This window comes from Aphelocoma coerulescens, chromosome 4 (assembly GCF_041296385.1).
Source record: "Aphelocoma coerulescens isolate FSJ_1873_10779 chromosome 4, UR_Acoe_1.0, whole genome shotgun sequence".
NCBI lineage: Eukaryota > Metazoa > Chordata > Aves > Passeriformes > Corvidae > Aphelocoma > Aphelocoma coerulescens.
This window is the reverse complement of record NC_091017.1, coordinates 3,126,554-3,140,817: the sequence shown is the minus strand read 5'-3', so window position 1 is coordinate 3,140,817 and position 14,264 is coordinate 3,126,554. Positions and strand designations below refer to the sequence as shown.

Below are 14,264 nucleotides of genomic sequence, written 5' to 3'. Positions count from 1 at the left end.
GGGTGAAGACTTCATTAAGAAGTCAGGACAAGTCATCAAACAATTTGTGAAATGACTTGCACATGTTGGTGACAGGGCTGGCAGTAGTTGGTGTATTGTGTCCATATGACAGCCTGGGTTCAACAGGATGGACATCCTTGTGCCAATAATTTATTTGTTCTGGTCACTGAACAAAACACAAATACATGCAGCACAGTGAAATGAACAATATTGCATTTTGACTACTTATTGGTATTCCTGTAACAAAACAGAAGAAATACTCATGAACAGCTAAATTCCATTACCATTGACAACCACAGTGATGGGCAGATGGTGTCACACCTTGCTGTCTTGTCTGGATTGAACACTTTCTGTGACTGATAATAGGAAAATCTCTCATGGAAAATTTCTCTCTCCCTCCCAGATGAACACTACCTGCCCTTTTTATTGTTACCATGTTATAGAGCACCAGAGGCATTTTTCAATTTCCTTGAAAATATCAGGGAAGAAGTGTTTACTGATGCCCAGTATGTGAATATCTAAGGGTGGCATCTTGGTAGATACATCATAAGAGACTTGTCCTGTAGTGTGGTATAAGCTGCTTGTTTGAGCATTTGGAGAGCAAAAACTGATTTTGAGCATCTTTAAAGAGAAAGGGGTTTGAAATTCTGTCTTTTTTGGCCCATGAAAATGACACATAATTACAAGATTAAAATAATGCTTTTGATGTTCTTGATTCTAGAAATGTTTTCAGCCTAACCTCATTCAGTTTTCAACCAACTGATATGAGGTTTGTGGTCAAATCAAGAATCAGAAATGAAAGAAAAGGAGTTGCTCGTCAGTGTTACACTTCCCTACGAAGCTCCTGGTTACAACCAAGCCAAGATGGTTTTTAGACAACTTTGCTTCAAAGATATGCTTAATAAGCAAGAAGGACCAATTGTGTTGACTATAGAGGGAATGACTGTAGACTGACAATGAAGGTGAAACAGATGGTTTTTTTTGTGTGTGCACAATGCACAGCTGTACCACCATTTAATGCGTGGCATTAGCAGCCTAACAGTGTATGCCCAAAAGGAAACACAGAATGAGAAAATCTACAGACTGAAACAGGGAGGACAGTGGGCAAAATGTGGAAATGCTTCATACCTAGAGTATTGCTGAGGTAAGTGAAATTTAAGTATGTGAACCTTGCCAAAATAAAAGTAACCAACTCCTGTTCCAAAATTGCAACATCCTAGTAGATGAAGTATTTTGTAAATAGTGACACATCTAGAAAGAAATGCGTGCTGGAAGTTGGTAGGTAGGGGATTCAATTTGCATTAAGGAAAGGGTCATGTAGTGTTGCAATATCAAATTATGTGTGAGAAAAGGAATTGATACCATCTGTGTGAGATGGGAAGCTACAGGTAATGTTTGGTACTTCCTGTTGTAGATAGGTTATATTTACCTGGTTGAGTCTGAGAATATTTGGGGCCTGGAGCAATGCAGGTTAGCCCTGAAGACCAAGGAACTCTACTGGTATTGTACTGGTATCCTGCTCTTGGTACACCACGCACATGCAAAAACCCCAAACAAAAAATAAAACCCCTGAATATTAAAAACAGAAAAAAAAAACCCCAAACCAACCCACAAGCCAACAAACCCAAACACCACCATCACCAAAAAAAAGAAATCAGCCAAACCAAAAAACCCACCACTGACAAAAAAAAGCAAAACAAGAACTGCAAAAAAAAACCAAAACAAAAAAACCCACACCACCAAAAATACCCCGTGATTTGTAAGGCAGAATCACTTGTGCTAGCTAACTTTTCACATGCTTCCTGATTCTGACCAGGTCAAAGACTAAATACAAGCAAGTAATTTATTTATGGCCTTTTATGCCAGCAAGGTGGAATAATCACTGCTGCTGTTGGTTTGTGTCTCTTTGCAAGTCAGTCAATTAATTTTGTTTGATTTCCTATTTAGTCGGAGTTGATTTTCATCTCTGTGGTGGAGTTTTCAGTACCTCAATGGCACTTGTGCCATACTGTCCTAGTTGGTGAATAAGTGGGTTTCCCATCATAGTTGTATTAGTGTTTTAGGGGTTTTTTGCTTGCCCTTTCTTGGGCTGTTCTGTGTAATGGCTGTCACACTATTTTCTTTGTTTTTCATAATGCTGCTAATCTTCTTTTGGAAGGGAAGATGTGCCACATTGCCCTGAGTCCCAGTCCATTGTAATGCAGCTGGGCTAACAGAAATGTTGACTGCCCACTGATCTGACTACATGAGCTGATAGCTTTTAAAAGAGCAGACTTATTGATAAAGGTCTTGCCAAATGTGATGTTAGTGGTGGTTGTGTTCAGATAGACATAAAAAATGCATGTATTGATATTTCAAAATGTAGCTATGCATTTCCATTCAAAAATGGATGAACCTCCAGAAGCACCTTGGGGATATCTGCCACATAATGCACTGAAAACACTCGTGTGCCAAGCAGGAAAGCAGGGTTTGTGCCATAAGAAGGTAATTGGTAAGTAAGGTATTCTTTTCTGAGTTTTAAGCTCCTGAAGCAGTTTCAGCTTCTGTACCTAAAAACCTGGTCGGATAGATGATATCTTGCATGTGTATCATTGTATGCAAAGGGTTCCATTTTCCAGCTTGCAGAACATCTACATGTAGGAGTCTGTAGTTTTATTGTAATGATGATGGCACATGAGTATTCCTTTCTACACACAGGGTAGAACTCACATGTGGCCCCATTATAAAGTTTCAAAATAGGCAGGAGAGTTTTGCATGCTCAGTCATCTTATTCTGGTATTTTTCAGTCTGTGGGAGTTCACAGAGGTGACCTTTTACTGAGTCTTCTGTGACTGTGTGCCCAAGGGTTTGCCTAACAAGACTACCTGTCCCTATGAGCCTGATCTCTCTTAGATCACCACAGCAATAGAATTACTATCTCAATTTATTGTGACAATCTCTGATTGGCACAGCCTTTGGGACATGTATCTGCATATCCAGCTCCAAGGAGCCCATTAGCTGTCTGAGGCACTGCCTTACCAGGGCACGGCAATTAAGGAGAACACAAGAGTTAACTTGGAAATGTAATTAGGTTCAAGGAAAGCATTTGGGGCAGGATAAGCTGGTTTAGTTTTTGGGGAATGCCCTTTGCTCTTTGCAGTAATTTCAGGAACAGAACTCTAAAATGGATTTATTAATGCAAGAGTTCCGAGCATATAGCTCCCCAGGTAAGTTGTAGGTCCAGGGTCATTTTCTTTAGTATGAGATGCTTATACTAAACACGTTTTCAGATGGACAAAAACTTTGCGAGTTATGGTTTTTTCCACCTTCTTTCTCAGGGTCTCTCCAGTCAGAGTTGTTGATAATATCTTGGTGTAAATGAGAAAAAATCTTCATATGTTCTTGTTATTCTTAAAGGGGAAGCTGTGAAATGTGAGAAGCATTATCCATGGGGTTTCTCCATTCCTCTGCAGTTTCTGTTTTTATTATAGTCAAGATATTTCTGCGTGACTTAATTTTTACTTGGTTCTTTTATTCTTTATTCTTCTTCCAGCTCAACCCATCTTCCTGTTGGTTCCATTTTAACTTCTTTATGATTCCTCTGTCAGTTACAAAGTCCAAATATGTTGTATATGTAAGTATCAGTATATGTATATATTTTAAAAGATAATCTGGACCCAAGTGCTGAATCTTTCTCTCCCCTGAAACATTGTGGTGAATGAAATTGGGATGAGAATTTAAACATAGAACCATAAAATTGAGAGTAACTTTTTTTTGTGAGATACTGCAAGGACTTCAGTGAGGATGAAATATGGGCTTAACTCTGGTTAGACACAGAGGCAAACTTCCTGCTATAATCCATTGTTTTAAATATCTCTTAGACTCCACAGGGGAAGGAAAGGGTTGATATGTGGTACTGTGTAAGGAATACTACAGTAACAAGGTCATGTGAGCCCTGCTGAGCATTCAGATGGCCTGCACAATCAATGTTCAAGGACATCAGGCACTTGGTACCACAGACATTTCTCTGGGTTTTCAATAGCTGTCACCTAGTGTGCCAGGACAACTCACTGTGAATCACAAGCAAGTTCTGGACAAATATTTCAGTTTCTTTTATTTATGGTACAGGAGCAAAAGCATGCTAAGCAGAGTTCTCGTCATCTTCATGCTTGATGTGCTTCCTCTTAGGCAAAACTGCTGGATTGGGTCATAGCCTGGCATTTGCCTTGCCAATCAGTGCCAACCTGGCCACAGTGGCTGGGCTGGATTCTGCCCCAGACAGACGTGTAGGTGTCAGTGCACTGATAGGCATCTCTGCTAGATTGATATCCCAGCTCAAGCATCATCAGATTAAGGGTTGTTAGTGTTTGCCTGTGTCTGGACCACTGGATTCCCAGGTATGTGTTGGATGCCATTTGTCTGTGTGCCAAACTGTTGTGAGGATTTAGAGCAGAAGACTGACACGCACTACTTATTCTTTGCATCAGTACTTGGAGGGGGAAAAAAAGCCTAATGTATACCTGCCCCCCGTTGCCAAGTGTTACTGCAGTACAGTTGGAGCTTAGGAATGTACTAATATGTTTCTGATAGAAGCTCCATTATAGTGCATAATTCAAATTGCTGACTCCGTGTACTTTTGTGTATGTTGCCTTTGGTATACAAATGGTAAAATCAACAAGCTTGTAGCTTAAGCTCAAAAGGCTCCAGGTCAGAACTCAGGAAATGAAGTTCTAGTTTCATCCTTTGCCAAATTTTTGTGACTGATTCAGATTACTTGATCTTTCACTGTCTCAATTTACTTCCTTGGGAATTAACATAAACCCACTCATTTTTTCCCTAAACTTTTTCTGGCCATTGTTGAGGCATGAAAGATAATGGCTAATTTCAGATGTTTTCTTTAGTAGGATTGGGAGGGAGTGCTATTAATTTTGTGGTGTCATTCAGGAAAGCTACTGAGGAGAAAAATGCCAAAAGTAGAGATTGTATCATCATATGTGTATTGCATAGTGATTGTTGTTGGTGTGTGACAGGAAGAGATCGCCGGATAATCAAAGGCTATATAAACCTTATGGAATTGACCTTTTGGAGGTCTGCTTTCAATATCAGGAGATTATTCTAGATATGTAACTACTTGATATTTTCACTGCTAAATGGCATTTATTTGTTTAAAATGTAAGGTGACCAAAACTAGGGATGCAGGTCTTTTGAAGTTATTTTATTGGAAAGCATCTTCATGCTGAAAATGTTACCCTGGACTTTCTCTGTTGAACTATAATGTTAAGGACAGATTTTTTAATTTAAAATCTGGGTCAGGAATGTGGTCCAAGAGGTTTAAAGCTAAGTCAGACAATGGTAATCTTTGGTATTAGGAAGCCTTCTCTCTGCTGGCATGCTTTAAGAAAAGTTAACTAAGCACACTTCCCGTTCAGATCTGTTCCTGACTGTGTAGCATCTTCTTCCAAGGCATTAAAACACTGGCAGGACCACCTCTTGGATACTGTGTGCAGTTGTGAGTTCCTCAGCATGGGAGAGACATGGATATACATGTGTGCAGCCAAGGGCCAGGAAGGTGTTCAAGGAAATGCACTGTCCTGCCTCTAGAGAATGGTGAGAGCACTGTGGTTTTTCAGCTCAGAAGAGAAGGGTCAGGAGCATCTCATCAATGGACAAATACCTGTAGGGAGGGTACAGAGGAGACAGAACTTGGCTTTCTTTGCTGCCTGGTGCTAAGACCGGAGCCATTGGGCACAAAATGAAACAGGGGAGCTTGCTTCTGAACATCAGGAAACACTTTTTTGCAGTGAGGAGGATTGAGCAGTGGCAGAGGTTGGCCAAAGAGCTGTGGTATTCACTAAGTCACAGCCAGATCTGAGAGCAAGCCTGGGACAGCACAAAGTACCCTCCAAAGGCATCAGAGCATAACTTCAGGAGCTCCCTTCCAACCTCAGCCTGGGAGGATGTTAATGATTCATGAACCAGGACATCACAGGACCAAATCAGTTACGCTTTGAAGGTTTAAGCTCTGACTCTCTGCCATAGGTCTACTAAATAGATGCATTAGTGTAGAAAAGTGTGACCTAGCCACCAGCCATAGCTGAAATGGTACTGGGGCCAGGAATGTCTGGTTAAGTTACCTCACTCTTGTGAATCTGTAAGTCAGTTACTTTGTATATTTGTGGAAAAACACTTTTTATGATGATTATCAGACTAAAAATGCAATTCCTTTGGGTGAAGAGCACTGATGTCAGGGGAATCCAAGTAATTTCTCTCTGGAGTTCTGCAAACTTTCTTTCATTAACTTGTGAGAATTCTAACTTGTTCTTTTTGCTGATATGAATTGCATGCATTCTTCAGACCTAAGAAGAATAATTATAAGAATTTAATAATCCAAAATGCAATTGAAATATAAAGTCCCACCCATGTTATATTATTTTACATTTTTCTACTCAATGGGTCTTTTTAAATTAGTTTGAAAGGCTTTTGTTGTATCTCTTTTGCCTCTGACTTCACTCTATTGTTAAACATTGTGCACTCCTTACTAGATACCAGGAAATAGCACTGCTAAAGGTTTTCCAAACAGATGTTTTAATGTCACTCATTAACCAGTCGTATGAGCCATTAAAAGCCCACTTGCCATTTACACAGCACTGTTCCTCCTAAGCAGGACTCTGAGAACCCTTGAGTTTACCTTAGCTATGGCTCTCCAGAGCAATCTGTGGTCTTTATGTGTGGAAACTGACAGGTTATTAAGTAAAGACTACAACTCTAAGTATGCTTGGAAACATGGCAAATAATATGTATTAATAATGCAAAATAATAGGAAATCATACATATTATTGTTCTGATCAGAAAACCCCCAGAAAGCAGTATTTAGTCAGGCTGTTTGTAGATAATGAAGACTACTGCTTAGTTTTCCTTAGTGCAGTTACTGTCTAAGGAGTATGGTGGTCGTGCTGCCTTGTGTGCCTGGCTTCATGATTTCATTGTCACATTGCTTTTTATGTAGTACGTTTCTCTGTTACGTGTTATAAATTTGGGAAGTCCAAGGACTGAATTTGCACATGGTTCCTGGAAGTGCTTCATACTTGCACAGATCCCAAACTGATGATGATTTAATCTCTTCCATATAGCACTATGTCATCCAGATATCATGGAAAAAAAGGGGTTTTCTTTTCTGTTTTTTTTTGACCTTAGGAAATGATTAATGAGAACTCATTCAGCTGATCTAATAAAACTTTTCTAAGTAACAGCTGTGAAGTAGCAGCCCTGAAGATGATTTCCAAATGAATGTAAATATAGATGGTATATTTAGCAGCTTCCTCAAAATTTGTTCAGTTGGAAAGGCACACTTAGTGGGAAGATGAGCAATTAAAACAGAGATCAAGTACTTGGAACTCTTAGTTTCCTCTTGTTTCTGAGCTTGCCAGGGAGATTCCAGTGAAAGCTGAAGTAAATGATGGTGGTGAGAGTCAAGTGACTTAAGCCACTGGCTGCTTTGGTAGTGATGACTTGTTAGCTACACTATGGGGAGTTGTGTTTATCAAAGTGTTTTGTGACAGCAAAACTGGGAACATAGTGTTCTGAGTCTGTTTTTATCTTTTTTCCTTATTACAATGAATTCCCCTTCTTTCAGGATACTTTGTAGCTGCCTGCCTGGTTTTAGTTTAGCCCACACAAGAACACAAGCACGTGTGGTCTGGACACAGATGAAGAGCTGATTTTAGCAGCAAATCATCAGAGGGAAAGGTGTTAAATCATCTGGAAGATTTTGGTTTCTTTAGGCCTGTGCTGTGTGATTTTCACAGTTCTGTATCTCTGGCCTTGCATTAACTATTGTTGTTAATTTTGCGATAGGGAGAAGCATCTAAGAATATTGACATTAAGGTTTCATCTCTCTCTGTAGATACACCCAGATTTCAGTACTGTAGTTTCAAACACATTGGAGCCACTAAAGGAATATATGTTCAGTAAAGGTCATTCGTGTGACAGAATGACTGTTAAATTGTAAAATATTTGTCATTTAAAATCATTTAAATGATTTTAAAATGAAATAAGAAACATCTATTTCTCCCCAGCAAATCGGTTTTTCATGTGAGGCCTTTATGATCAGGTCTTCTTGTAATCAAAGTATTATATATGTCCAGGGAAGTTTTGATAACTTGCCTGTATATCTCTTTTAAGAGTAACAGGCTTAGGGGTGGGAAGTTGAAAGTAAAAGTACCAGCCTGGGAGTAGATCTAGATGTAGTGAGGAGTTGTTCAAATGGTTAACAAAACCTTTCTTAGAAATCACTAAAATATGGCTTAGAATGCAAAGATGCTAAACTTTCTCACCTGCTCAGACAATTTGACTGTCTAAGGACACTTAGTGTTCACAACTTCTGATATGTGCTGGTGATCATGAAATGGAAAAGCTCCATTCCCCTCTCCAAAAAAAAAGAAAAAGAGAAGTCATCTCTGTTTACCTCAGCAAGGCTTCTAAAGCTCTTTTTATAAGTGTTACAGTGTTTTTAGTACACTGTTGGTTTTACTACAAACCTCTGACTAGCTCAGTTGCCCTGCCCTTCCCAGGATTTAAAGCTGTTGGAAGGAAGCAAATCAAGCTATAGTTTCAAAGGTGTAACCTGAATTTGACTATTCATAAACTGTACTTTCATGGGTGTTACCCAGCACACAGCAGAGTAAGTCCCCAGGGGATGTTCTCTTATCTCCTGCATTTCATGCTTAAACTGTACTTCAGCTTTTTGCCGCACAGATCTCCCTTTTCAGGTCTAGTTCTGGGAGTTACCTGAAATACTGCTATCTCAATATCCCCTTTAAAAAAGGGAACAGAGATATTGCTAATAAAAATGTTAGATGATGTTAGATCCACACACATTGATAAGTTTTGGTATTCCCTCAAGTTAGTGGCACAGAGCTTTCCTGTGGTCCTGCTGTGCTTTGAAATTAATGAAATGGAGACTGTCTTAAATTTCAATATAGTTAAGTGGAAAAGTTTAATGTGCTCTTGACTTGAGCTGTTTTGCTGTTCGACCTGTAGCTACCAATGATAGTTTTTAATTGTTATTTTTTGATGTGGTCCTAAAAAGATTTAAAAAACAATTGTTGCTCTGATGAGCAGGGCAACCACATGTAGTACAATAAGCTCCACTTAAATGTGGGGTTCTTCTGGATAATGTACCTCCACTTTGCATCTTTTTCCCATGCAAACAAGTACTGTTTATGCAATAGAAGTATTTCCTAATCTCCCATTGCTGTTGGCAAGTATGCATCTGTCCCCTCCACAGAAGTCCCACAGTGGCCAGGGAAGTGTTAATGGGTTGCTGAGAGTCCCAAGCTGTCGGAAAGCACCATCTTTAGGCATTGTTTGGTGGGAAAGAGAGATGCAGAATTAAATCAGAAATTAGGCAGAAATGACAATCAACTTCTACCTTTCCCTGTCCATCGAAGGCTATCAGATTTGGGTTTATCTCCCCTGAATAGGGTCTGTTTTTAGAACGGTGGTGACCCCTCCTGGGACCACAAGCTGCTTTTAAAGCTGCTAGATGTCAGAATATTGTGGCATGAAGCTTGGCTTTCCCTGTCATCTGAGAATTATCTTGTTTATCAGAGACAAGGCAAGGCTGATTCCAGAGGTACAACCGTGCAGAAGATGAGGCTGAAAAAAAAGTCAACTTCATTTCTTATGCGTGAGCAAATGGGGCTTGTCATGAGCTCTGCTATCTCTATGGAGCAGCGTTACCCGGGGCTCCAGGGCACGGAAACTGCAGCCTGGGGAGTTCCTGCCTCCGCCTGAGCTGCTGGCACCGACTGAGGGCACGCTGCTAGCCCCGGGCAAGCAGTGTGCCGAGGGCCTGCCTCTGAGCTGCCCTGAGAGTTCCACATCCAGGGAGAAACGGGGATGAGACGCCTGAGGTGTTTGGGTACACTCCTGCTGCACCCCTGCTATTGGCAGATCAGAGACACTCCCTTCCTACAAGGGAGTTTTCCTTCCTGCAGTTTTCTTCCACAAGGGAAGCCATATGTCTAGCTTAATTGCAGTCAAATTTTATGATCAAGGGAGGAAAACCATCAAGATTATAACCACAGAGCACAAAGTTATGGGTTTTAGTGATGCAGTGCTTCAGACAGGTGAGCTCTATAGCTATAGTAAGGCATTTTATCTGTATGATGAACTGCATAGTTTAATTGTAAACTTTTTCCTTGAGGTGTGGGAGGTTGGATGGGGGTTTTTTGGGAGGGTGAGGTGTAAGGGTAAGAAAAAGAGCAAGGTAACTCTAAAGGTGACTCATTGTGATAAAACTTAATTGTTTCTACTTTGTTGCTATTCTGTTGGATTTTTTTTTTTTTCCTGTACTGGCCAAGTTTGGGATGTTTGCATTCCCAGATACGTTAGTCCATAGAAATGGAATGGAGATGTTATTACACCTGAGATGTAAGACCTCATTTTAATGAGTAACTTAATGTACACTTTATAGTTGTTAGCAGAGATTAATCTATCAGTTAAAAGCCAAAGTACAGCTCCTGGTTTTCTATATGGCAGCTCTAAGTCTCTGATCTGATACTGGACTTGTAAATTTATTGGTCAGCTTAGTCATTTCTCTGTATTCATCTAAGACAGGTTTCTGATTTGCAAAGTGATTGTATAAAAGTATTTCTTTATTTCTACAATCACAGCTGTCTAGTATGTTCAGTTTCAGAGTTCAATTCATGGTGACAGAAGTAACTCTTACATTTACAAATACTGCTTGTGTTGGTAGAAGGGGAGGTAGGTGTTAGCTCTTGTTTGGAAGAGTAGCCTGGTGAACATTGCAGATCTAGGTGATCGTGTTGTGGGATGTAGGCCTTTGTGTAGTGTACTGTATTCTATTACTGGTTAATTAGGGGAAATACAGAAGAGGTTTATGTGGAATATATTAAATATCATGTGTGAGAAATTGCTGTCTGATCCCAGATGGAAATAGTAAAAGATGCCTTATTTTCCTTCCACTGTGTGTTGGTCAGCTTCTGAGCTGTTGACCTCAATTTAAGGTCCTAAAACTTTTCTTACTCTTGCAGAGTTACTATAAAACCAGTGTAAGTCAAGTTAATAGGCAATTATAGATACAGCTGCTCTCTGGTTCTAAGCACCAGCAATAGCATGCAGGATAGTGAAAAAATGATGCATTTGGATTCTGAAGTCCTAGCTTTTTCCACAGGGTCCATACTGAAACAACAAATACATCCTTTCTGAAAGCTCAGTCAGGCATGCACCTGGGAACTGCTGTCACAGCAAGAAGAGCCTAATTTGAACAGCCTGAGTAGTGCAATTGCTCACAGCATTGCAGCAGCCTCTAGGTCACTCCTCAAGGTCCCACAGCACAATTTGGTGTAGTTGGGCTTTTTCTTCCAAGGAATCATGATGTGTATGCAAGCTCTTCTGTGTTGTCTGTATTAATAGTAACTGGAAGACTTGTTAGTGTTCAGAAAAATTGTTTGCATAGAAAATGGAGTTCTTCCTTCTTCCCTGGGGAGCGTGTATCAGTGCTTCCAGTGCAGAGAAGGCTGGCTGTGGGAATGGGCAAGAAGGAACAATGGTTTTAAACTGAAAAGAGGATTGTTTTAGATGGGATATAAGGAAGAACTCTTTATTATGAAGGTGATGAAATGGGCTGCCTAGGGAAGCTGTTGATGCTCCATCCTTAGAAGTGTTCAAGGCCCAGTGGGATGGGGCTTGGGGCAGCCTGATCTAGCAAAAGATGTGCCTGCACATGACAGGGGGTTGGAATGAGATGATCTTTAAAGGTCTTCTCCAACCCAAACCATTCTGTGATTCCAAAGACCTCAAGTTATTCTATCCAGCCTATGGGCTGCCTTTCTGCAGTTGGATTTTCTCCATTTAAATTGCAAATTTTGCCATGCTGTCCAGTGTGAGGTACTTGGGATAGGTCAAGATTGTGATTAATGCCTAATTTATATCAATGAGCAGCAATCACTGGCATAATTGCATGTAATTATTTCTGCAATTATGTGGTATTAAGGACTTACGCAGTTGCAAGGTAACAATTAAATGTAAGTTGTTTCCCCTGTAATTAAATAGCCAGTGTTACTCTAAGTAGAATTAGAAGCATTTATTCTTGACTGTGTTTTTGTATCTTAGCAAAGCAGTGTCTGGGTTCTGGGGGTATCTGAAAATGCAGATAAGAGCAAATTATAAATAGCTAATTAGTTTTAGAGAAGCAGAGGTATGATGCATGTCTTCAGTTTTAAACAGAAAATGTGATTTGAGAAATAAGGATACTTAGTTCATGTTTAGAGGACATGAAGGCTTGGGGCAGTGTGATCAAGTTGTTGATACACAAAATACTTGATCAATGTCACCTTTTTAAAAAATTCTTAATTATTTTTACTACTTTTTTGGTTTGTTGTTTTTTCTGCAGCATGCTTCATAGGCTTGCATCTTATTCATGTTGTCATTGTAGTAATAGCAGATACAGTTCCTATCTCCTAAAAATATGCTTTCATTGCAGAGCTAATGCTGCCGTATGCTTCTGTGGAAATTTTGTTTCCATAACTCTCAATCCTTATGGGGATGTCCAACTGGAAGTTACATGGCCTGAGGAAGTGGTATCTTCTCAGGTTTTCTTGCATTAAACTCATAATGCCCTGATGTGCATGTAACAAGTGATGTTCTGTATTGTGTACCTTCTTTTCTGACATTGGAAGAAGCAAGTAAAGGAGGCCTGAAGAACTTGCTGCACTGTTAGTGCTCCACAGCAAACATGCACTAGCTATGTTTTGAAGATCCAATCTGTTCCAGACTAACTCAGATGGAAGGGAGGCTGCTGAGGAATAGGAGTTAGCATTGTAGTTAAAAATAACAGCTTGTCATTTTTATTACTTTATCCTCTTGGTTAGGAAAATGACTGTCATTCCAAAGGGAGCTATGTTGGTAATATTCTATGCACAAGTACTTCTCTGTCTGTGTACATGTAATATTACAGATAACAATACATAGTATAGAACATGGCGTGTAGGTTCTAAAAGGAAACTAGGAAGGGAATGAGGATGGCAAGCTTCTACTTCTGTAAGTAAAAGCATAATCCTCTGGGCATCACACATTTAAAAACAGGCAACCACAGAAAATATTATGCAATATTTATTTCTTGAATTGATAAATTGCTTGAACTGTAGGGAAAGCTCACTTGTATTCTTCCAACTCATTCAATCCAAGCTAACTCATGGTCTCTCTCTAGTTGTGTAGAGGCCATATCAACTGTTCACATTGTGCAAGTGTCTTCTGGCAACAATACTATAAGCATGTACTGAACCTAGCTCTGGTGTGCTCAGCATCAGCCCAGAATTCCTAGCCAGAGACTCAGCCTGTTGCTGATAGAGATGCCCCTGTGTAATGGAGAGTTGAATGTTCTCAGCTGTAACCAGAGTTCATGATGATTGGCCAATGCTGTTTTTAACTGTGTGTTTAAAAATGGTCAGTGGCCAGAACCCAAGAATTGTTCTTCAGGGCTCATGGTCAGTAAAGAGGAAACTTGGATCCCCAGAAGAAAGTTGTGTAGTGAATGGCCCTGGAAAAGAGGACCTGCAGATACAAGTGGGAAAGGAAAGCTGCATGTTTTTCTCAATAAAAATTGGTATTATTTAGGGTTACCTGATGCTTTCTGGTGTGTGGCTTTTCTGGTACACATGCTGTCTGTAAGTCTCATCTGATTTGACAAATAGATTTTTTAATTAATCATATCTCAGTGGATTGTCTTCACCTTTATTCATATTTTAACTTTGACCAGCATAGTCCAAAAATAGCTTATTAGCTGAAGAACTATTATGTATAGAATGCTGTACTTAGTCCCTGTAACTTGCAGAATCTATTTTTTACAGCACTGCCTATGAATAAGTTTCCAATTCCTGATACAGAATCAGTTGGTCTGTTCTCTCTGTTGTATTTATCACAACCATGTGATTATGAAAGAAGAGTTTCATGAGGCCTGGTGTGTCAGCAGTACTATTTTATTAGGAGTAAAAATGTGTCAAGCTCTGAATAACATGAATTAAATAGGAGATGAATTTTGTGAGAAGCTGGTCCATCCTGATATTCACTGATGCATTTCTCTTACTGTCTAATCATTTGACTGATGCTTGTGATTCAAGCACTAAGTATAGGCTGGGATTTTGGTTTCTGCTCCTTAGATGATGATGGGACCATCTGAGTAACAGGAGGTTCTGGTAGAACAGGATGATATTTTTTCATTCCTCCCCCCTGCCACCCCCCCAACTACTCCTCCCCAAAAA

The 14,264-nt window shown here is 39.8% G+C and overlaps 1 long non-coding RNA gene across 1 annotated transcript in view; it reads left to right on the top strand.

Annotated features, from left to right (window-relative positions):
* LOC138109318 (uncharacterized) overlaps positions 1 to 14,264 on the top strand; it is a 33,983-nt gene that overhangs the window by 7,770 nt on the left and 11,949 nt on the right. The window contains exons 3-5 of the long non-coding RNA XR_011150397.1: positions 722 to 1,144; positions 2,366 to 2,491; positions 3,533 to 3,613. This is a non-coding gene — a long non-coding RNA (uncharacterized lncRNA). The remainder of the gene's footprint in view (positions 1 to 721; positions 1,145 to 2,365; positions 2,492 to 3,532; positions 3,614 to 14,264) is intronic.